Source organism: Nerophis lumbriciformis, linkage group LG23 (genome assembly GCF_033978685.3).
Source record: "Nerophis lumbriciformis linkage group LG23, RoL_Nlum_v2.1, whole genome shotgun sequence".
NCBI lineage: Eukaryota > Metazoa > Chordata > Actinopteri > Syngnathiformes > Syngnathidae > Nerophis > Nerophis lumbriciformis.
In genome coordinates this window covers 20326797-20351590 of record NC_084570.2, presented here as the reverse complement: position 1 = coordinate 20351590, position 24794 = coordinate 20326797, and the positions used below count along the sequence as shown (strand labels likewise).

At 39.4% G+C, this 24794-nt stretch overlaps 1 protein-coding gene and 1 long non-coding RNA gene across 2 annotated transcripts in view; one reads left to right on the top strand and one right to left on the bottom strand.

The window, feature by feature from the left end:
• Positions 1-12767, bottom strand: part of rp1l1a (rp1 like 1a) — a 33139-nt gene extending 20372 nt beyond the window's left edge. Inside the window, 1 exon segment of the mRNA XM_061984975.2 lies at positions 12609-12767. The gene's annotated coding sequence lies outside the window, so the exon portion shown is untranslated.
• Positions 1-22180, top strand: part of LOC133622346 (uncharacterized) — a 42287-nt gene extending 20107 nt beyond the window's left edge. The window contains exons 2-3 of the long non-coding RNA XR_009817760.1: positions 21760-21900; positions 21997-22180. This is a non-coding gene — a long non-coding RNA (uncharacterized lncRNA). The remainder of the gene's footprint in view (positions 1-21759; positions 21901-21996) is intronic.
• The last annotated feature ends 2614 nt before the right edge of the window (positions 22181-24794 follow it).

Below are 24794 nucleotides of genomic sequence, written 5' to 3'. Positions count from 1 at the left end.
TTCCTAAAATCTTAAGTTTATCCAATGTGATTTCCAAAAAAAGCGATTAACACAAACTACAACCACCATAATAAACACAGTAGAAGCCAAAAGTTTGGACACACCTTCTCATTCAATGCGGTTTTTTTATTTTCATGACTATTTACATTGTAGATTGTCACTGAAGACATCAAAACTATGAGTGAACACATGTGGAGTTATGTACTTAACAAAAAAAGGTCAAATAACTGAAAACAGTTGTATTCTAGTTTCTTCAAAATATCCACCCTTTGCTCTGATTACTGCTTTGCACACTCTTGGCATTCTCTCGATGAGCTTCAAGCACACCTGTGAAGTGAAAACCATTTCAGGTGACTACCTCTTGAAGCTCATCAAGAGAATGCCAAGAGTGTGCGAAAAAGTAATCAGAGTAAAGGGTGGCTATTTTGAAGAAAGTAGAATATAAAACATGTTTTCAGTTATTTCACCTTTTTTTGTTAAGTACATAACTCCACATGTGTTCATTCATAGTTTTGATGCCTTCAGTGACAATCTACAATGTAAATAGTAATACAAATAAAGAAAACGCATTGAATGAGAAGGTGTGTCCAAACTTTTGGCCTGTACTGTATATATTTTTTTACCTACACTGTTAAAAAGAAAATATGTAGATTTTATTGTAAAAAAAACAAACTGGCAACTCAGTCACCCGAATTTTACTGCAAAATATTAGAGCTGTGAGTCTTTGGGCACCACACGATTCGATTCGATTGTTAGGGGTAATGATTCGATTCAGAAATTTACACTTTTTAAATAACATCAGGTTCCAGTTCTATGATTAACTACATTCCTCCATAAAATATATAAACAGCTCTGATACATTGTTAATATTATTTAAAAGAAAACTGGTTTTGTTTGATAAAATTCTACCCGAACCTTTAATAAAGTGGCTAGATTTATAAAAAAAAAAAAGAAAAAAAAAAGATTTATTTGAATCGATTAAGAATAGTTACACACACAAGAATCGCAATTCATTCGAAAATCAACATTTTTTGACACCCCTGTAAAGTATGTGTTGTTTTTTATTATTATTATTATTATGGTAAATAAAAAAAACATTACCACTGTTTTTTTTTACGGGAAAAAACCTAATCGTTTACTTGCAAGAATTTTACTGTAAAATGTAAGGTGGTTTTTACAACATATTACTGTAAATTAAAAGACAGTACCACTGTTTTTTTTTAAATTGAAATCTGGCAACTGAACTTGCAGTTTTTTTTAATCGTAAAAAAAAAGTGGTAACGTTTTTCCATTTACAGTAACACACCGTAAAAACAACAAACGTGGATTTACCAAAGACCTATTACTAATTATTAGAATTTGGGGTTAAATCACCAAAATGATTCCCGGGCGCAGACATCTCTGCTGCTCACTGCTCCCCTCACCTACCAGGGGGTGAACAAAGGGATGGGTCAAATGCAAAGGCTAATTTCACCACACCTAGTGTGTGTCTGACAATCATTGGTACTTTAACTTTTTAACTTACAGTAAAAAATTGGCAGCTCAGTCAACCTAATTTTGCCTTGAATTTAATTACATGCTGTAAAAACCACTGTTATCGTAAAATCTGTTATTTTTACAGTGTGCAATTTGATGGATAATTTGCTCAGATATTTATGATTTAGGATAATATATTTGCTGTAATATTGGATAATATCAAAGTTTAAAAGGTATGCAATTTCATGCAGTGCTGGTATTTTTTTTTCTGTCAAAATGGAAAGAACAAATACATTTAGTTAGAAAGGATGAAGTATTTTATTGACGCATATTATTTCCAGGCCAATTAATGACGTGGCGGTCCAGACCTGGCCTATAGGCCTTGAGTCTGACACCTGTGCTCGAGAGTTATTGTTGTGTTTAGTCACATTTCCCTTTGAGGATAACCCCGTCACTAATCTGGATGTTTGACTGAGGAGGATTCAGGTCAGGACATGGACTAACAAGACTTCCTGACTCATCCGTAAGGGTGTCACGTGTCGCAAGACCATGACTGGTGCTGTTCCTCATTTTCAACCCTAAATCACTCCATAGTCAATAACAACCATCACTTTGGCACATCCAGATTTATAAAGCGCCAACTTGCAACTGGAGTTAGCTTTTTAGACACAAAGCAGGTGGAGATCTACAATAAAGACAGCCGACTGAAGCCCATATGAGCAAGCACTTGGCGACGGAGGCAAGGAAAAGATCCTCTATAGCACAGGTGTCAAACTCAATGCCCGGGGGCCAGATCTGGCCCGCCACATAATTTTATCTGGCCCGCAAACACCTGGAAATGATATGTGTCAATAAAGTACTTCATATAATCTCATTAAATGAAATTTAGTTGTTAGTTATTTTTTCATTTTGACAGAAAAAATATATGTACTGCTTGAAATTGCATACCTAAAACCTTAAACTTTAATAGTATCTAATATTGCAACAAATATTATTGTGTGAATGCTCCAAAGTTTTCTACATCAAAAGTCATCTATTTATTCTTCTTCTTCTCCTGATTTTGGCGCTCTCTACCTTTCACATTTTTCACCCGATTCAAACCGTTCCAACTTCAAACTGTTCAGCGTCTTTGGGAATCGCGGTCTTTCCCTTGACAAATTCCAAAAATTCCCAGGTTTCCCAGAATTCCAGGTTTTGCGCAGTAGGCCCAAGTATTCATTAAAAACCAGGAGCAGGTTTTATTTAACAAGAATATTTCACATTTTTGGCCACTGTAACTTTGCACACGGTTTGAACAGTAACACTGTGTTTGAATATCGGAAAAATACAACACTGTACTTTAATCAAGTGATCCTTTGGCGTACCACTGTATGGAGTCACAGTTTTCAGAAACACAGGCTTAAACGGCGCAATTGTAGCTCAGACCTACTCGTGGTTCCTTTCTACGGCGCAGAGCCCTCTGGGTAATGTATGAACATCCAGGGACTCACTGTCAGCCTCACTTCCTAGTTTACATGCATTTCACTTTTATTTATCCACGGTAGGCTTGTCTCGATACCAATATTTTAGTACTGGTACCGGTACCAAAATATATTTCGATACTTTTCTATACGTTTCTAAATAAAGGGGACCACAAAAAAATTGCATTATTGGCTTTATTTGAACAAAAAATATTAGTGTACATTAAACATATGTTTCTTATTGCAAGTTTGTCCTTAAATAAAATACGGTAGTGAACATACAAGACAACTTGTTTTTTAGTAGGAAGTAAACAAACAAAGACTCCTCATTAGTCTGCTGACATATGCAGTAACGTATAGTGTCATTTATCATTCTATTATTTTGTCAAAATTATGAGGGACAAACTGTAAGAATGGATCATTAATCCACTTGTTCATTTACTGTTAATATCTGCTTATTTTTTCTTTTAACATGTTCTGTCTACACTTCTGTTAAAATGTAATAATCACTTATTCTTCTGTTGTTTGATACTTTACATTAGTTTTGGATGATACCACAAATTTAGGTATCGATCCGATACCAAGTAGTTACAGGATCATACATTGGTCATATTCAAAGTCCTCATGTGTCCAGGGACATATTTCCTGACTTTATAAACATAAAATTAATTTTAAAAAAGGAAAAAATATTTTGTGACGATAAAATATATTGATGTAATCATAGTAGCATCGACTAGATACGTTATTGTACTTGATATCATTACAGTGGATGTCAGGTGTAAATCCACCAATGGCGTTTGTTTACATTTTGACGCCGGTGAGCTACGGTGTGTAGTGAAGCATGTTTAGCTATTCCTCGTCCTGCAGGAATGATACTTGTAAGAAACTTACTTTATTTGTCGCCATGGAGACCAGGATTAGTGATTTAGAAGTAGCTAAAACACTGCCGACTGGGGCTGGACTTTAGCCGCTAGCTAGCTAGCCATGTTTTAAAGCACCTCTTCCTGAGGGTGTTTCAGTATTAAAACTTCACCTTTATCGTCAGTTTTTAGGCCAAAATGCGTCCGTTCTCCCTTTTCTGTCTACACACTGTGTCTGCTTCTAAGTACTCCGTGATTGTGCGCTGCCGAACATGCTCCTCTGCTTGTAAAACCAGCAATGTCACGACGACGCGTCGTCATCCCCATAAAGAAAAGATATGGCGAACCGGTACTTTTCAAACAGAGTATAGTACCGTTTTTGATTCATTAGTACCGCAATACTATACTAGTACCGATATACTGAACAACCCTAATCCAGGATAAGGCAATTAAAAACACATTTTGGTTCGCAACGAGGCAGCATTTACATGTTAGAGATGTTGAAGTGTGGTAATCTCTCATCGTCTCTCATTTACCAACCAAAATTTGGGCTCCAGTTGGAGTTCAGCAGTTCACAAATGCTCTTACTCTGCGGGGGTAAATATGTTGTAGCATGAATGAATGTTTAAGATGGACAAACACACGTAAAACATACATGGAGAATGTCTGCAACTTGTTGGCGAAATTACAATGATTAGTTATAACAAATTCAAACACTACAGTCATTTGACAACGAGCGCTGTACAGTACAGTGGAATCTCCATTTCCCAACTTCTCTATTTGCAAACTTTTTGATTTAGTAACTTTAAGATCGGACCAAATATGCGAACAGTGTCTCTGTGTACGAGCGCTTTGTTCAGGCATTCATTTTGTGTCGCGCCTGCAGGCAAAAATCAGGGCGCTGCGCAGTACCCAGTACTCGTCACTTCTCAGCGCGTGGGCCTTTTCACTGTTTTTTTTCGCCTTCTGACAAGTTGTCTATTTTTTCCTAACTCAACATGAGTACCGAAAAGACAACAGACCAGCGCAGAAAGAAAAATGAAATCACTCTAAAGTAAAATTCAGTAGAGTAGTTGCGAGGAGTACATTAATGGCGCTCGTAAGTATGGAAGAATTGACAAAGCAGGCTAGCAAATTTTTATTTTCTGGAAAAAAGATGCCAAAGCAGCCTTTTTTTTTTTTTTTACGGCGGATGAGAAGAGCAACCTCTCGTTCAGCAGTGCCTCTTTCAAGCCACACACACACACACACACACACACACACACACACCCGATCCCTACCTTCTCCTTCTTTCTAGTCAGCTCCTCTTGTGCCAGTGTAATGTGGGTGGATTTGACTTTTCAAATTGTTTATTATTGTAGCAATATTGTTGTTAAAATTAAGGATTTTTTTGTATTTCGAATCGTTTGTGAGGGCACCAATGGGACTTCTGTGTGTGTGTTGGCAGAGCAGAGCATACAGGACAGTTCAGCTTGTTTTGTTTGTTAATCAGTAAAATGTTTATCTATCTCTCCTTTGTTATGTTTGTTTGATATACAGTACTGTTAAACTTTTTATATCATGTTCAAAGTGTACAAACCTTCACTAAAATATGGACTTTTGTTGAAGCTAGAAGCCATTATTCATATGTACATTGTTTCTTATGGAGACATTTGCTTCACTATACAAACTTTTCTATTCACCTATCAACATTTACTGCCATCTAGTGTCTACTTTTAAGTGCGCATGGTATAAGACGACAAACACATTTTTTAAAGGTCTAATTTTTTGGAGAAATTCCGGCACAGCAAGGGCTCTGGAACCAGTTCTCTCGAGAGGGACTGGACTCTCTTCCACACTGGCGTTGCATGCATTGAGAGGCGACAGGCGGGGGTAGCAATTCTTGTTGCCCCCGGCTCAAAACCTGGACATTGGAGTTCAACCCAGTGGACGATAGGGTAGCTTCCCTCTGCCTTCGGGTGGGGGGACGGGTCCTGACTGTTGTTTGTGCTTACGCACCAAACAGCAGTTCAGAGTACCCACCCTTTTTGGATACACTCGAGGGAGTACAGGAAAGTGCTCCCCCGGGTGATTCCCTTGTCCTACTGGGGGACTTTAACGCTCATGTTGGCAACGACAGTGAAACCTGGAGAGGCGTGATTGGGAAGAATGGCCGCCCGGATCTGAACCCGAGTGGTGTTTTGTTATTGGACTTTTGTGCTCGTCACAGACTGTCCGTAACAAACACCATGTTCAAACATAAGGGTGTCCATATGTGCACTTAGCACCAGGACACCCCAGGTCGCAGTTCCATGATCGACTTTGTAGTTGTGTCATCGGATTTGCGGCCTCATGTTTTGGACACTCTTGTGAAGAGAAGGGCGGAGCTTTCTACCGATCACCACCTGGTGGTAAGTTGGCTGCGATGGTGGGGGAGGATGCCAGACAGACATGGCAGGCCCAAACGCATTGTGAGGGTCTGCTGGGAACGTCTAGCAGAGTCTCCTGTCAGAGAGAGTTTCAATTCCCACCTCCGGAAGAACTTTGAACATGTCACGAGGGAGGTGGTGGACATTGAGTCCGAGTGGACCATGTTCCGCACCTCTATTGTCGAGGCAGCTGATTGGAGCTGTGGCCGCAAGGTAGTTGGTGCTTGTCGTGGCAGTAATCCTAGAACCCGTTGGTGGACACCAGCGGTGAGGGATGCCGTCAAGCTGAAGAAAGAGTCCTATCGGTTTCTTTTCGGTCGCGGAGGCAAAAACTCGGACATGGGAGGAGTTCGGGGAAGCCATGGAAAACGATTTCCGGACGGCTTCGAAGCGATTCTGGACCACCATCCGCCGCCTGAGGAAGGGGAAGCAGTGCACTGTCAACACCGTGTATGGTGGGGATGGTGTTCTGCTGACCTCGACTGCGGATGTTGTGGATCGATGGAGGGAATACTTCGAAGACCTCCTCAATCCCACCAACACGTCTTCCAATATGAGGAAGCAGTGCCTGGGGAATCTGTGGTGGGCTCTCCTTATATTTCTGGGGATGAGGTTGCTGAGGTAGTTAAAAAGCGCCTTGGTGGCAAGGCCCCGGGGGTGGATGAGATCCGCCCGGAGTTCCTAAAGGCTCTGGATGCTGTGGGGCTGTCTTAGTTGACAAGACTCTGCAGTATCGCGTGGACATCGGGGGCGGTACCTCTGGATTGGCAGACCGGGGTGGTGGTTCCTCTCTTTTAGAAGGGGAACCGGAGGGTGTGTTCTAACTATCGTGGGATCACACTCCTCAGCCTTCTCGGTAAGGTCTATTCAGGTGTACTGGAGAGGAGGCTAAACCGGATAGTCGAACCTCGGACTCAGGAGGAACAGTGTGGTTTTCGTCCTGGTCGTGGAACTGCGGACCAGCTCTATACTCTCGGTAGGGTCCTTGAGGGTGCATGGGAGTTTGCCCAACCAGTCTACATGTGCTTTGTGGACTTGGAGAAGGCATTCGATCGTGTCCCTCGGGAAGTCCTGTGGGGAGTGCTCAGAGAGTATGGGGTATCGGTTTGTCTGATTGTGGCGGTCCACTCCCTGTACGATCAGTGTCAGAGCTTGGTCCGCATTGCCGGCAGTAAGTCGGACACATTTCCAGTGAGGGTTGGACTCCGCCAAGGCTGCCCTCTGTCACCGATTCTGTTCATAACTTTTATGGACATAATTTCTAGGCGCAGTCAGGGCGTTGAGGGGATCCGGTTTGGTGGCTGCAGTTTTAGGTCTCTGCTTTTTGCAGATGATGTGGTCCTGATGGCTTCATCTGGCCAGGATCTTCAACTCTCACTGGATCGGTTCGCAGCACCTCCAAGTCCGAGTCCATGGTTCTCACTCAGAAAAGGGTGGAGTGCCATCTCCGTGTTGGGGAGGAGACCCTGCCCCAAGTGGAGGAGTTTAAGTACCTCAGAGTCTTGTTCACAAATGAGGGAAGAGTGGATCGCGAGATCGACAGGCGGATCGGTGCGGTGTCTTCAGTAATGCGGACGCTGTATCGATCCGTTGTGGTGAAGAAGGAGCTGAGCTGGAAGGCAAAGCTCTCAATTTACCGGTCGATCTACATTCCCATCCTCACCTATGGCCATGAGCTTTGGGTTATGACCGAAAGGACATGATCACGGGTACAAGCGGCCGAAATGAGTTTCCTCCGCCGGGTGGCAGGGCTCTCCCTTAGAGATAGGGTGAGAAGCTCTGCCATCCGGGGGGAGCTCAAAGTAAAGCCGCTGCTCCTCCACATCGAGAGGGGCCAGATGAGGTGGTTCGGGCATCTGGTCAGGATGCCACCCGAATGCCTCCCTAGGGAGGTGTTTAGGGCACGTCCGACCGGTGGGAGGCCACAGGAAAGACCCAGGACACGTTGGGAAGACTATGTCTCCCGGCTGGCCTGGGAACGTCTCGGGATCCCCGGGAAGAGCTGGACGAAGTGGCTGGGCTTCCCTGCTTAAGCTGCTGCCCCCGCGACCCGACCTCGGATAAGCGGAAGAAGATGGATGGATATTTTTTGTTGAATCATGCTTTTTAAAATCTTAAGTTTATACAATGTTATTTCCAAAAAAAGCGATAATCACAAACTACAACCACCATAATAAACACAGTACAGGCCAAAAGCTTTATTTTCATGACTATTTACATTGTAGATTGTCACTGAAGGCATCAAAACTATGAATGAACACATGTGGAGTTATGTACTTAACAAAAAAATGGGATATAACTGAAAACATGTTTTATATTCTAGTTTCTTCAAAATAGCGACCCTTTGCTCTGATTACTGCTTTGCACACTCTTGGCATTCTCTCGATGAGCTTCAAGAGGTAGTCACCTGAAATGGTTTCCACTTCACAGGTGTGCTTGAAGCTTTTTTTTGGTGCATCTGGTGGTGTGCGATAGCACTGATTTTCTTTCCGATCAGATACCGAGTAAAATTCAGGCTTGTATCGGCGATACCAATACCTTGTGCAAATGTACATAATATGTCCGGTAAAATTTAAAAAGTTGTGTACTTCAAATAACAACATCACGTAATGAATACAGTTGTTTTGTTTATTGTTAATATTTATTATATAGTATTTATTATTGATGTATTTATTATTATATAATTATTTCTTTCAATCTCTGAAGTATATTGAGGTAGTGGCGTGAAGCTAATTCAGGGGTCGGCAAGCCAAAATGTTGAAAGAGCCAAATTGGACCAAAAATACAATAAACAAATCTGTCTGGAGCTACAAAAAAATGAAAAGCCGTATATAAGTGATATAATGAAGGCAACACATGATGTAAGTGTCTATACTAGCTATAATAGCCTACTATCAAAATTACTTTAAAAGTCTTACATAAGTGTTATAATGATGACATAAGTTTCTACAAACCCCGTTTCCATATGAGTTGGGAAATTGTGTTAGATGTAAATATAAAAGGAATACAATGATTTGCGAATCATTTTCAACCCATATTCAGTTGAATATGCTACAAAGACAACATATTTGATGTTCAAACTGATAAACATTTTTTTTTTTGCCAATAATCATTAACTTTAGAATTTGATGCCAGCAACACGTGACAAAGAAGTTGGGAAAGGTGGCAATAAATACTGATAAAGTTGAGGAATGCTCATCAAACACTTATTTGGAACATCCCACAGGTGTGCAGGCTAATTGGGAACAGGTGGGTGCCATGATTGGGTATAAAAACAGCTTCCAAAAAAATGCTCAGTCTTTCACAAGAAAGGATGGGGCGAGGTACACCCCTTTGTCCAAAACTGCGTGAGCAAATAGTCAAACAGTTTAAGAACAACGTTTCTCAAAGTGCAATTGCAAGAAATTTAGGGATTTCAACATCTACGGTCCATAATATCATCAAAAGGTTCAGAGAATCTGGAGAAATCACTCCACGTAAGCGGCATGGCCGGAAACCAACATTGAATGACCGTGACCTTCGATCCCTCAGACGGCACTGTATCAAAAACCGACATCAATCTCTAAAGGATATCACCACATGGGCTCAGGAACACTTCAGAAAACCACTGTCACTAAATACAGTTGGTCGCTACATCTGTAAGTGCAAGTTAAAGCTCTACTCTGCAAAGCGAAAGCCATTTATCAACAACATCCAGAAACGCCGCCGGCTTCTCTGGGCCCGAGATCATCTAAGATGGACTCATGCAAAGTGGAAAAGTGTTCTGTGGTCTGACGAGTCCACATTTCAAATTGTTTTTGGAAATATTCGACATCGTGTCATCCGGACCAAAGGGGAAGCGAACCATCCAGATTGTTATCGACGCAAAGTTCAAAAGCCAGCATCTGTGATGGTATGGGGGTGTATTAGTGCCCAAGGCATGGGTAACTTACACATCTGTGAAGGCGCCATTAATGCTGAAAGGTACATACAGGTTTTGGAACAACATATGTTGCTATCAAAGCGCCGTCTTTTTCATGGACGCCCCTGCTTATTTCAGCAAGACAATGCCAAGCCACATACAGCACGTGTTACAACAGCGTGGCTTCGTAAAAAAAGAGTGTGGGTGCAGTCCAGACCTGTCTCCCATCGAAAATGTGTGGCGCATTATGAAGCGTAAAATACGACAGCGGAGACCCCGGACTGTTGAACGACTGAAGCTCTACATAAAACAAGAATGGGAAAAAATTCCACTTTCAAAGCTTCAACAATTAGTTTCCTCAGTTCCCAATTGTTTATTGAGTGTTGTTAAAAGAAAAGGTGATGTAACACAGTGGTGAACATGCCCTTTCCCAACAACTTTGGCACGTGTTGCAGCCATGAAATTCTAAGTTAATTATTATTTGCAAAAAAAAAATAAAGTTTGAACATCAAATATGTTGTCTTTGTAGTGCATTCAATTGAATATGGGTTGAAAAGGATTTGCAAATCTTTGTATTCCGTTCATATTTTTATTTAACACAATTTCCCAACTCATATGGAAACGGGGTTTGTATATTAGCTATAATAGCCTACTATCAAAATGACTTTAAAAGTCTTATATAAGTGTTGTAATGAAGGCAACACATGATGTGTCTATATTAGCTATAATAGCCTACTATCAAAAGGACTATGTGTTGCAGGCTGAAGCAAATCTTCATTGACAGAAATGTTGAAATGTTATATTTATTCTACACATTTTTACAACATTAGAAAACATTAGTAAATCAGAGGCTACTCAGAAGGTGAGATAACTCCTGGAAATGACTGGCTTTTAATGGGCAAAGGTATAGATGTGTGTGTCCAAGTTAAAGGAAACTGCAGGCTGTCTTCTTTTAATAGATTTATTACAATCTTTGGCAAGCTAGGTAATGTTTGCTGTGGTCTGGAACAACATGGCACACAAACAACTGAAATGTGTTATGAGACATGCAAAACTATATTATAAACAAAGAGGATAAAAGTAAAGGATATTAAATTAGCTCAAATATACCTACAAATGAGGCATAGTGGTGCAATATGTACATACAGCGAGCCTAAATAGCATGTTAGCATTGGTTGACCAAATATGCCTGATTAGCACTCCAACAAGTCAATAACATCAACAAAGCGCACCTTTGTGCATTCACAAACTTTTGGTGGACAAAATGAGACAAAGGAGTGGAAGATTTTACATGTATTCAAACTGTTGCGTCACAGTCCACACAACTATGGTGAGTTCAAGAACCGCCAAAATTAGTAGGACAAGACGATGTTCACCAAATACTCTCATCAGTGAAGCATAAACACACACATATTAAACAGTGGGCTTTCTAACAATTGGGAAGGTTTGTTTCATGTTTGTCCTAAAAAAAAAAAAACATACTACAACAAAAAAACTATTTTTTCCCCCATCTTTTTCCATTTTCAATCCTTTTTTAAAAATGCTCCAGGGAGCCACTAGGGCGGCACCAAAGAGCCGCATGCATCTCGAGAGCCGCGGGTTGCTGACCCCCGAGCTAATACAACAGAAAAAACAGACAGAATCATACAAAGTACACGGAGATAATGTTTCAAACCATAACAAAAGGAAATAACTAACATAATAAAAACATCAACATATGTGAGAAGTAAGAACTATTAGAAGTACAAGTAAGTCACAATACTGAAAATAGAGAAGCATTCAATATTGACAGTTACTTTTTTACATTGCGTCAATGATACAAAGTTGAATATTTTGATTTGAGAATCGATATGGGTATCGTCGGCATCAATATTTCAGTATCGGTCTGCACGTCTTCATCTCCGCATCAACGATCAGTCGGAGCTCTTAACATGCTTTCAAGGTCCGCGGGTGACATAAGCGACTTGTCTCAACGTGACGCTCGGCATCCTAATCCCTGCTAACCACCTTACACCTCTCTCTGAACTGTACACCACTCACATCGCTCCTTTCTCCGGCGGTAAAACGCAAATAAACGTCTTCGTTTGGCAGGGCAAGGTGAAATAGGAGGTGGTTAAAACGAATGTACAGTAAGACTTACGACGTTAAGCAGTGATTCTCAAACTGTAGTACGCAAAAAAAAAAAAAAAAATCCTATATCCAAACACAGTGTTACTGTTCAAACGGTGTGTAATGTTACAGAGGCCAACAGTATGAAATATACCTGTTAAATAAAACCTCTGACTTGTTTTTAATGACTACTTGGGCCTACTGCGCTACTGTATTTCAATATTGGTGGTAGTCGGAGAGAAAAAAGTTTGATGCAAAGTGAGAGTATTTACCTTAGTCTAAGAATAAAACATATTTGAATGTTTTTTGTACAAATATCATCCATTGTATTGATGCTCAATTCATCCTTAATGACATTGCAATGATTACTTCACACACGTACAACAACACTCACAGTTTTTGGAAACATGGTCAAAACTGGATTTTTTTTTTTTCCCCAGGAAAAAGCCGTTGATCGGTCCAAAAAGTCTTCCCAGGAAGTTTTTTTTCTTTTTTCCGCCAAGTACTCAAGCTACCGCCGCACTCTTGAGTCGCGAGCACCGCTGCTTCTTCGGCTCCCAGGTTAAAATGGCAGTCGCTAATCGGTAACATGTAGGAAGGAGGGAGACGGGGGTGAAGGAGGAGACGAGAGGAGGGAGGCTAAGGATAGAAAGAAAAGCCTGCTTAAGAAGCTGCGTGCAGAGGGAGGAGGGGGTGGGGGGTGTTGCCATGGTGAGGACAAGATGGTGCGGACACAAATGACGCTCTCATGTGCTTGACACCTGACAGGATGTCCTATTTTCAACAGTTGGGTGTAGTGAAGGGTTGTTTCGATACCAATATTTTGGTACAGGTACCGGTACCAAAATGTATTTCAATACTTTTCTAAATAAAATGTCATTATTGGCTTTATTTGAACAAAAAATCTTAGGGTACATTAAACATGTTTCTTATTCCAAGTTTATCCTTAAATAAAATAGTGAACATACTAGACAACTTGTCTTTTAGTAGTAAGTAAACAAACAAAGACTCCTAATTAGTCTACTCACAGTACCATATTGTGTCATTTATCATTCTATTATGTTGTCTTAATTATGAGGGACAAACAGTAAAAATTGATTATTAATCCACTTGTTCATTTACTGTTAATATCTGCTTATTTTCTGTTTCAACATGTTCTATTTACACTTCTGTGAAAACGTAATAATCACTTATTCTTCTGTTGTTTGATACTTTACATTAGTTTTGGATGATACCACAAATGTAGGTATCGATCCGATACCAAGTAGTTACAGGATCATACATTGGTCATATTCAAAGTCCTCATGTGTCCAACGACATATTTCCTGAGTTTATAAACATAATATGAATTTTAAAAAAAGGAAAAAAGATTTGGTGACGATAATAAATAAATATATATATATATGATACGCTATTGTACTTGATATCATTACAGTGGATGTCAGGTGTAGATCCACCAATGGCATTTGTCTACATTCATGCGCGCTAGCTTTTGTTAGCGGTGACGCCGGTTTGCTATTGTATCCTCCTACGGTGTGTAGTGAAGCATGTTTAGCTATTCCTCGTCCTGCAGGGATGATACTTGTAAGAAACATACTTTATTTGTCGCCATGGAGGCGAGGATTAGTGATTTAGAAGTAGTTAAAACACTGCCGACTGCGGATGGATGTTAGTTGCTAGATAGCTAGCCATGTCTTAAAGCACCTCTTCCTGAGGGCGTTTCAGTGTTATAACTTCACCTTTATCGTTAGTTTTTAGGGGGGGAAAAAAAAAAAAATATATATATATATACACATACATACATATATATGTATATATACATACATATATACATACATACATATATGCATACATACATACATACATACATATATATACACATACATACATACATTTATATATATATATATATATACACAGTATATATATATATGTATGTACATTTATACACATATATATGTGTACATGTATATATATATATATATATATATATATATATATATATATATATATATATATATATATATATATATATATATATATACTGTATACACATACACACATATATATATATATATATGTGTATATATATGTATATATATATATATATATGTATATATATATAAAAAATAAAAAAAATAAAAATAAATATATATATAAACTTATTGGTTGAAATGTGAACGGTACCTATCCCTACGTCCAAATATGACAATTAAATGGACAAATAAATTTAAACAGCTGATATGTATATATATGTACGTATTTATATTTTTGAATGTATATATATATATATATATATATATATATATATATATATATATTTATACACACATACAGTATATCAGCTATGTAATTGTCATATTTGGATGTAGGGATGGGTACCGTTCACATTTCAACCAATACGGTACCATTTTTCTGTACTTTTGTGTTTGTTAACAGATATTAATTGTTTAATAAAATCTCTTTTTTTTGTAACATTTAAAAATGAGCCAATTATAACTGCTGCCCAGTTATATCTTGTTTTACTATTGCATTTGTAAGCCTCAATGACAGTTGCAAGTACAAGACACTAGATGGCAGTCGTGTATATTTTATGGTGTGTTGGCGAGTCACTTCAGTCTTTGCTGAATCTAATCTTTTGTTGCGCCCTAAAGCATGTTAGTACTGAAAGTATTGTACTTATTACTCTTTAATAGTAACGTGCATCTTAGTTGTAGTTTTTATTGTTGAATTTAGAAGTGTTGAAATCGCCATGTAAAATCGCTAATGTCGATAGCAAAGCCAATGTATATTAGCATCAAGTTAAAGTAAAAGTACCACTGATAGTCACACACACACTAGGTGTGGTGAAATTACCCTCTGTATTTGACCCATCCCCTTGCTCCACCCCCCTTGGGAGGTAAGGGGAACAGTGAGCAGCAGCGGTGGCTGCGCTCGGGAATCATTTTGGTGATTTAACCCCCAATTCCAACCCTTAATGCTTGGGTGCCAAGCAGGGAGGTAATGGGTACCATTTTTTTAGTCTTTGGTATGACTCAGCCGGGGTTTGAACTCATGACCTACCGATCTCAGGGCGGACACTCACAAGGCCACTGATTTGGGTAAAGGTCAAGCTAGCGCATTTTCGGAAAAGTATAGCCTTACTTTATTTACATAAAATACTAATTCCACAAGCCTGGGTTTCACTCTGCTGCATCCTCATCATTCTTGTCGTCTTCATTGCCTGCCAAGTTTTCAAACTCGCCTGTTTCGTTGGAGTGTGTTATGGTTTGCAGGGGAAGATGACGGCAACTGACACCAGGGGATTAATGTCCAAAGATTTATTATATATATCCATCCATCCATTTTCTACCGCTTATTCCCTTCGGGGTCGCGGGGGGTGCTGGAGCCTATCTCAGCTACAATCGGGCGGAAGGCGGGGTACACCCTGGACAAGTCGCCACCTCATCGCAGGGCCAACACAGATAGACAGACAACATTCACACTCACATTCACACACTAGGGCCAATTTAGTGTTGCCAATCAACCTATCCCCAGGTGCATGTCTTTGGAGGTGGGAGGAAGCCGGAGTACCAGGAGGGAACCCACGCAGTCACGGGGAGAACATGCAAACTCCACACAGAAAGATCCTGAGCCTGGGATTGAACCCCAGACTACTCAGCACCTTCGTATTGTGAGGCAGACGCACTAACCCCTCTTCCACTGTGCTGCCCTATTATATATATATATATATATATATATATATATATATATATATATATATATATATATATATATATATATATATATATATAATTCAAATATATATAATAATCAAACAATACTAAATATACGAACTAAGGAAACGGAGTGTGAAAATCCAAGAGTGTGTATGGTGTAAGATTATGTGTAGTATTTAACTGGAGCGTTTTACCGTAAATGTTGGAGGTGCGTGTTGGGAGTCACTAGAGGCAGGTGAGGCGGGGCCTCACCTGCCTCTAGTGACTGCACGTCACTGCTTTGTTGCCATTGAAAATATCAACATTACCTCGAGGTAGTTTGGCAGAGTTCGCTCTCAGTGCTGCTGGAGTGATCACCACGTGCCATAGTGCAACGTCGGCAACCGGGCGTGACCTCACGCGCAACCAAGACACTGTAAAATGCCGCCGTTGGCTTTTACGGGAACCTCTCTGCTTGGAAGTGTTCAAAATTGCTATGTAAAAATTGCTAATTCTAAGCGCGTATATGGGATTTTCAATGTTAATTAGCATCGAGCTATTGCATTTGCCTAAACCTTTATTATTAACACTGAAAGTCACAGACTAATTATTTTGTATCATATTTCTGGATGTTTAAAGTTCAAAGTTAGGCTCTGAAATGCAACTCTCGCTAGCAAGTTTGAGTTTGTGAATAAAAACTTCAGCCCTGTCCGCACTTGAACGTTTTGAAGTCGGATTGTTCAAGTATCAGGGTGCCCTAAAACGACATTATTTCATGTCAAGTATTTCACACTTCTCACACGAACTGGTTGAACTATGAACGACTTCTTTTGACCTAAAACACGTTTCCTTTAGTGCTCAAGGATTCCTTGTTTTTTTGCCCAGACTCTATGGCCCTGGGGTCAAGAACAAAGCAGATAGGATTATTGGAGCTCGGCATGCGTCTACGCACCCCCTCTAGCTGTGTCAGCACAAATCCCTATGAGGAGTGTTAGTAACTACCGTAGTTTAAGAACAGAAGAAGCAAAAAAGGTTGGTCTTACCGATACGGAGATGTCCTAACTTCTATGGTCAACAATGCGTTACATCGTCAATGAAGAAAAACCAAGGGTTGGAATTGGATCGTCGCACGTTCTCTCGTAGCAAAGAGGCGCACCTGAGATACGTCAAGCGGACATACCGTAAAACCGGAAGTGGAGCAATAAAGCCCTTCAAATTAAGGCGTTAGTAGCTGTCAAAGTAAGAGACCAAACATTTGGAAGTAATGGTTTGATTAATAATTTCCCCATCAAAGCCTTTTACTGTGAAAAGCCAACATTACTCACTTGTTATTTTGGATTGATTTGATCTAAAAAAATAAATGTTTCTTCAGGAGGGAGGAGAACAGGGGGTGTGACAAGAAGACGATAAAAGAGGATTACACTTTTGTGCACCATCTGTGACCCTTTAGACCAATGATTTTCAACCACTGTGCCGCGGCACACTAGTGTGCCCTGAGATATTGTCTGGTGTGCCGTGGGAAATGATGCCACTTCACCTAATTGGTCCAAAAAATATTTTTTGCAAAGCAATAATCATAATAAGGTGTTGTTGTCTAGTGCCTGCGCTGTGTAGAGCTTGGCAATCCCAATATGCAGAGCACAGCGGGAGACAGCGTGCAGGTAAAAAGGTATGTAACACTTAAACCAAAAATTAATACAAAAGGCAAGTCCCGCTAGGAAAAAGCACTGAGGCATAGGGATGGCTATGTAAAACAAAAGTAAAACTGAACTGGCTACAAAGTCAACAAAAACAGAATGCTGGACGACAGCAAAAACTTACAGCGTGTGGAGCAAAGACGGCATCCACAAAGCACATCCGTACATCACATGACAATCAACAATGTCCCCACAAGGAAGGATAGCGTACGCACAACTTAAATAGTCTTAATTGCGAAAACAAAGCAGGTGCGGGCAGTAGCTGTAGCACTCAAAGGAAGGCGTGAAGCTGCTACAGGAGAACACCAACAAAACAGGAAAGGCCACCAAAATAACAGCGCACGACAGGAACTAAAGCACTACACAGGAAACAACAACAAACTGGGGGAGTTTAATTTTTCAACCTTTTCTGCTGGTGGTGTGCCTCTGTATTTTTTTAATGAAAAAAATGTGCCTTGGCTCAAAAAAGGTTGAAAAACACTGCTTTAGACTACAATTTTTTTTTTTTTTACAATCAGCACAAACAATATAAATCACCAGGATAATAATAATATTAATAATGAATTTAATTTCATAGCGCCTTTCAGGAAACTCAATGTCGCTTTTCAACGGTATAAAACACAATAAAACCAAGGCAGGTAAATAAACAACACAATAGAATAAAAATAGGGCAAGGGTATTTGGTGAGTGAGATGGAGTAGGCAGGCCGGAACAGGTGTGTTTTGAATTTAGATTTGAAAGTGGGCAGAGAGTCGCAGTTACGGAGGTCAGGTGGTAGACTGTTCCAGAGCGACTGAAGGCTCTGCCCCCCGTAGGATAGCGATCTCATAATGTGAAACAAATATCTACAAGGTCGTAAAGGGGTTTTTATGCTGCAGCTATGAAAATATTTCCAATTTGGCGGAAATTCTTTAACTGTAGTGTGTTGCACCATCTTTGGCCAGGTTGATCTTTTTTATAGTATGAATACTAGCACCACTATGAGGCCAGGCATATATTATTTTCTATGGCGTGTACTTTAGCACCACCATGAGGCCAGGCATATATTATTTTTTTATAGTGTCTAACATAGCTCTATTTTGTCGCAAAGTATATATTACGTTTGTAACACCATCTTGGGCCAGGTTTAGATGATTTTTTTAAATATTATTTAATACAGCACTACCTTGTGGCCAGGTATACACTTTTTTAATAGTATGTAGGGTTGTACAGTATACCGGTATTAGTATAGTACTGCGATACTAATGAATCATCTTCGGTACTATACCGCCTCTAAAAAGATGCAGGTCCCCGACCTCCCCCCACTCCCCCGTCATAGCCACGTCGTGTCATTGCTGGTTTTACGAGCAGTGGAGCATGTTCGGCAGCGCACAATCACAGAGTACTTACAAACAGAGTGTGTCGACAGAAAAGGGAGAACAGACGCATTTTGGCTTAAAAACTAAAGATAAAGGTGAAGTTATAACACTGAAACGTCCTCAGGAAGAGGTGCTTTATGACATGGCTAGCTAGCTAGCGGCTAAAGTCCATCCGCGGTCTGCAGTGTTTTAGCTACTTCTAAATCACTAATCCTGGTTTCCATGGCGACGAATATAGTTATTTTCTTATCATCCCTGCAGGACGAGGAATAGCTAAACATGCTTCACTACACACCGTAACTCACCAGCGTCACAATGTAAACAAATGCCATGGGTGGATCTACACCTGACATCTACTGTAATGATACCAAGTACAGGAGCGTATCTAGTCGATACTACTATGATTACATCGATATTTTTGGGCATCACAACATCTTTCCTTTTTTTTTAAAATGTATATTATGTTTATAAACTCTGGAAATATGTCCCTAGACACATGAGGACTTTGAATATGACCAATGTATGATCCTGTAACGACTTGGTATCGGATTGATACCTAAATTTGTGGTATGATCCAAAACTAATGTAAAGCATCCAAACAGAAGAATAAGTGATTATTACATTTTAACAGAAGTGTAGATAGAACATGTTAAAAGAGAAAGTAAGCCGATATTAACAGTAAATGAACAAGTAGATTAATATTTTATTTTCTACCACTTGTCTTTAATTTTGACAAAATAATAGAATGGTAAATGACACAATATGTTACTGCATATGTCAGCAGACTAATTAGGAGTCTGTGTTTGCTTACTTACTACTAAAAGACAAGTTGTCTAGAATGTTTACTATTTTATGTAAGGACAAACTTGCAATAATAAACATATGTTTAATGTACCCTAAGATTTGTTGTTATAATAAAGCCAATAATGCTTTTTTTTGTGGACCCCTTTTCTAAATAAAGTATCGAAAAGTACCGAAAAGCATCCAAATACATTTTGGTACCGGTGCCGGTACCAAAATATTGGACAACACTATTAGTATGTAATATTTTTGTACACGGATTTATGTATTTTTTGTGGTCATGTATAGACAATGTTTTCATATTGTGTAATATAGCACCACCCTGCGGCCAGGTGTAGATCGTGTTAAATATCGTGTATATTAGCACCCCCATGTGGCCAATTGGAAGAGGTGCTTGCCACACACATCCACGCACAAACATTCAGGATGTTTTTATGACATACTTGAGAGTATATATATCAAACAAAACAAGAGGACGTTGACTTCCATTAGTGCCATGCATAGAATGTCATGTTTATTGGCGTTGAAAAGCAATTATTGTTGTAATCTCGCGCATATCCTGACCACGCCGGTGACAAATGTTGCCTTTAAACTAATGAATGAACACATGTCCCCGCAGTAATCAAGATGGAATCTGCGTGTCACTATATAACCTTGTCCAGGTGATTACATCTGGAGAGAAATCCGTGTCTTACGTGACTAAACCAATGTTCACGCATGAGTGTAACTCGCAAGCGGCGCACTGCAATGATTATAATAATAATACTAATAATATTGCTGTTTTAGTACATTCTTCACATTTGCGTCTTGTTTCGTGCACGCAGCAGTTCGACGTGCTCCTATGCAAATAAACAGCAGGACACGTCGAAAATGGAAAAGTGAAGGTCTGTTATTGTCCACCAGATGGCGGTGTAGGCAAACAAATTGGAACCAATAGTCCTGTCTCCTTGACCGTCCTATAGGATGTTTATTTTTGTTATTAAAATATGTAATGTTAAGTCGTTTTGTATTACAAAAATAAAATTATATATATATATATATACATATACATACATATATATGTATATGCCATCCATCCATCCATTTTCTACCGCTTATTCCCTTTGGGGTTGCGGGGGGCGCTGGAGCCTATCTCAGCTACAATCGGGCGGACGGCGGGGTACACCCTGGACAAGTCGCCACCTCATCGCAGGGCCAACACAGATAGACAGACAACATTCACACTCACATTCACACACTAGGGCCAAATTAGTGTTGCCAATCAACCTATCCCCAGGTGCATGTCTTTGGAAGTGGGAGGAAGCCGGAGTACCTGGAGGGAACCCACGCAGTCACGGGGAGAACATGCAAACTCCACACAGAAAGATCCCGAGCCCGGGATTGAACCCAAGACTACTCAGGACCTTCGTATTGTGAGGCAGATGCACTAACCCCTCTGCCACTGTGCTGCCCTATATATATATATATATATATATATATATATATATATATATATATATACATACATATGTGTATATATATATATATATATATATATATATATATATATATATATATATATATATATATATATATGTATATATACATACATACATATATTCATATACATACATATACATACATATATATATATCCATCCATTTTCTACCGCTTGCCCCGAATATATATATATATATATATATATATATATATATATATATATATATATATATATATATATATATATATATATATATATATATAACCGGAGGTGTTTTCCTCTGTGTTGTTTAGAATTCAATACGACAATTGGTTGCTGCTCAGCTGCACTTTACTGACAATACAGGGAATGCAATTGTTGTCAAAAATGTTTATGCCATAGTCGAGCTCCTACACAAATATAATAGTATAAAACAAGAAATAGTGGACTTTAAGTTCTTAACAAAACCATAAATGCACTTTTCTGTCCTCGCATGGGCGCCTACCTCTCCTGTTATCGTGGACGAAAGTAGGAAGGCGTATTAGTCCTGCTGCAGCCGGCAGCTGCAATCAATCACCAGCAATCTGCGCACCTGGGGTTGATCAGAGGACCGCCTTCATAAGCCTGCACAACCTGCTATCCCGTGCCAGAACGTAGCTACCTGTCCCGTACAGTAAGCCGTATTCCACGTTATATGCAATCCTTCTCTCTCTGTGTTTTTTCCCCCCGTCTTATTGATTGTCTCGTGTCCTCCTTGTCGCTCCAACAGCAGACCTCCGTTCCCGCGCGACGAGCTGTGTGTCTCGTCTTTTCCTTGTTCCCTCTGCTTCCCTGACTGCCTCTTGGATCTCGACCTCCCGCTTGGACACGGACCTTCTACGCCTCGACTTCCTGCCTGTCTCATGGACCTCCAAGCTTGTCTTGTCCCGCTTGATCCTCCGCCTCTCGCTCAACACTACAGGTAACACTCAACAGATAATCACCACACATAGGCGCACCCGCATACACTTTTGGATTTAGTCACAATCTATTCTCTAGTTTATTATATCATTGTTTTGTTATTATATATATATATATATATATATATATATATATATATATATATATATATATATATATATATAAAAAAAGATCTTGGATCTAAACTACATCCCTGCTGTTTGTGCCGTCTCTTTCCCCCGTCGTACGTAACACGCTTTTTTGTATTTTGTTTAGCAGAGGCGTGTAAAAAAGAGAAGAAAAAAATAATTGGGTGACATTCACAGTCACCATTGTTTGACCGTGTTTCCGTTTACCTCCACACACACCTGGACCCGGACCAATTTTTATAGCAGGGTTCCAGGCAGAATTGGCTTGAATAGATGATGCATGTCCTATTGTCTGCTGCAATAAATTACCCCTCTGTTGTTTTTGCAATGCTGGACCACTGCCAGCTACCTGAATACACGCGGCGTGTTCCACGCTGCTTTCTCCGCCTTTGTGTCTGCACTTGGGAAGGGAAAGATATATAAGCGGCAGACTGCTTCCCCTTACAGTACACGCTGTAGAAAAATGCGCTATTTACAACAAAACTATGTTGTAAAGCACAATCGCGACGTTTGTGGGGAAGGAGAGCAAGCACATTTGGGGATTTGTTTGCAGCCAAAAAGTCCTGATTGCATCCCCCTCCCCTGATTTTATGCAAAATATCAACAAGAGCTGTGTCTGAAATTGACCGAGCCTATTTTATCATTTTTTTCCTTGAGCGCCTCCATGATTTCCCACAACGGTTGTCTTCAATGTGACAGTTTGAAATGAGCAAAAAAATAAAGTTAACACATCTCTATTAATTTGAAATGTTCATTTTTTCCCCCCCGAGTCAAAACTGAGCACTTGATCTTAGTTTGTGACACCAGAACAATCAGATGTTTTACAGCAGGGGTGTCGAACTCATTTTAGATCGGAGGCCACACGGAGAAAAATCCACTCCCAAGTGGGCCGGACTGGTAAAATCACGGCACGATAACTTAAAAATAAAGACAACTTCAGATTGTTTTCTTTGTTTAAAAGTAGAACAAGCACATTCTGAAAATGTACAAATCCTAATGTTGTTGGGTTTTTTTTTACACTTACATGTTGCGGTTAATAGTATTCTGCCTTTATTTGTCGTTATTTATACTTTCTGAATAAATTATGTGACAATGTTCATCAGTCAACTCATTGGTGTTAATTTTCAATCTTTCAAGATAAAAAACATATCAATATCAAATTACAGGATGTTAATTATGTAGTTTACTCATTTTCCTTGACTGATGTACTAAGATCATGTGGTTTTTTATTTTTATTTTTATTTTATTTTTTACATATGTAGCATAATCTACAAAGAATTGCTATCACGACATCTAGAGATTTCCGATATTATCGGCCAATAAATGCTTAAAAATTTAATATCGGAAATTATCGGTATCGTTTTTTTTTATTATCAGTATCGTTTAAAAAAAATGTTTTTTATTAAATCAAAAAAACACAAGATACACTTACAATTAGTGCACCAACCCAAAAAACCTCCCTCCCCCATTTACACTCATTCACACAAAAGGGTTGTTTCTTTCTGTTATTAATATTCTGGTTCCTACATTATATATCAATATATATCAAAACAGTCTGCAGGGATACGGTCCGTAAGCACACATGATTGTGTATGCTGCTGGTCCACTAATAGTACTAACCTTTAACAGTTAATTTTACTCATTTTCATTAATTACTAGTTTCTATGTAACTGTTTTTCTATTGTTTTACTTTTTTTTATTCAAGAAAATGTTTAATTTATTTATCTTATTTTATTATTATTTTTAAAAAGTACCTTATCTTCACTATACCTGGTTGTACAAATTAGGCATAATAATGTGTTAAATCCACGACTGTATCGGTATCGGTTGATATCGGTATCGGTAATTAAGAGTTGGACAATATCGGAATATCGGATATCGGCAAAAAAGCCATTATCGGACATCCCCATACCTGCCAACTACTCCGGTTTTCCCGTAATTAGTACGGTTTTCATCAACCTATTACGGGTTACGTTTGCAGTGATAAAAAATACAGTTTTTCATTAATTAAAAAAAATAATTTTTTTTTAAGTTTTATTCACGAAATCGCGTAACAACAATGACAATCCACACTGCTTCCCGTAACTTCCTATCGAGCCATTCCGAATGCCATGTGTAACACGGGTGGGAAATAAGCCATATTTCCTCTCATGACATCTCATATTACCTGCGCCGTTTCCACGTTTAATCTCGCGAGTTTAACACACGCGCTCACGTGACCTGCTGCAGCCAATCACGCTCTATAAAATCCAGCATTCCAAGATGGCTGCCAGGTGCGGTGGCTAAGCCTGGGGACATATGAAGCCGGTATGTTTTAAAGTTGTCGTTTGCTTGCATATTGTAAAAACAACCGTCCAACATTTTACAACTAATTGTAAACGTGTAGGTGCCGAACATCAGGGACGTGTTGCGACGAGAGAGTGTGTCGATGATAAGATATTAAGCCGAGTTGGTAAGTGAATCTGTTTGCTAATAGTAG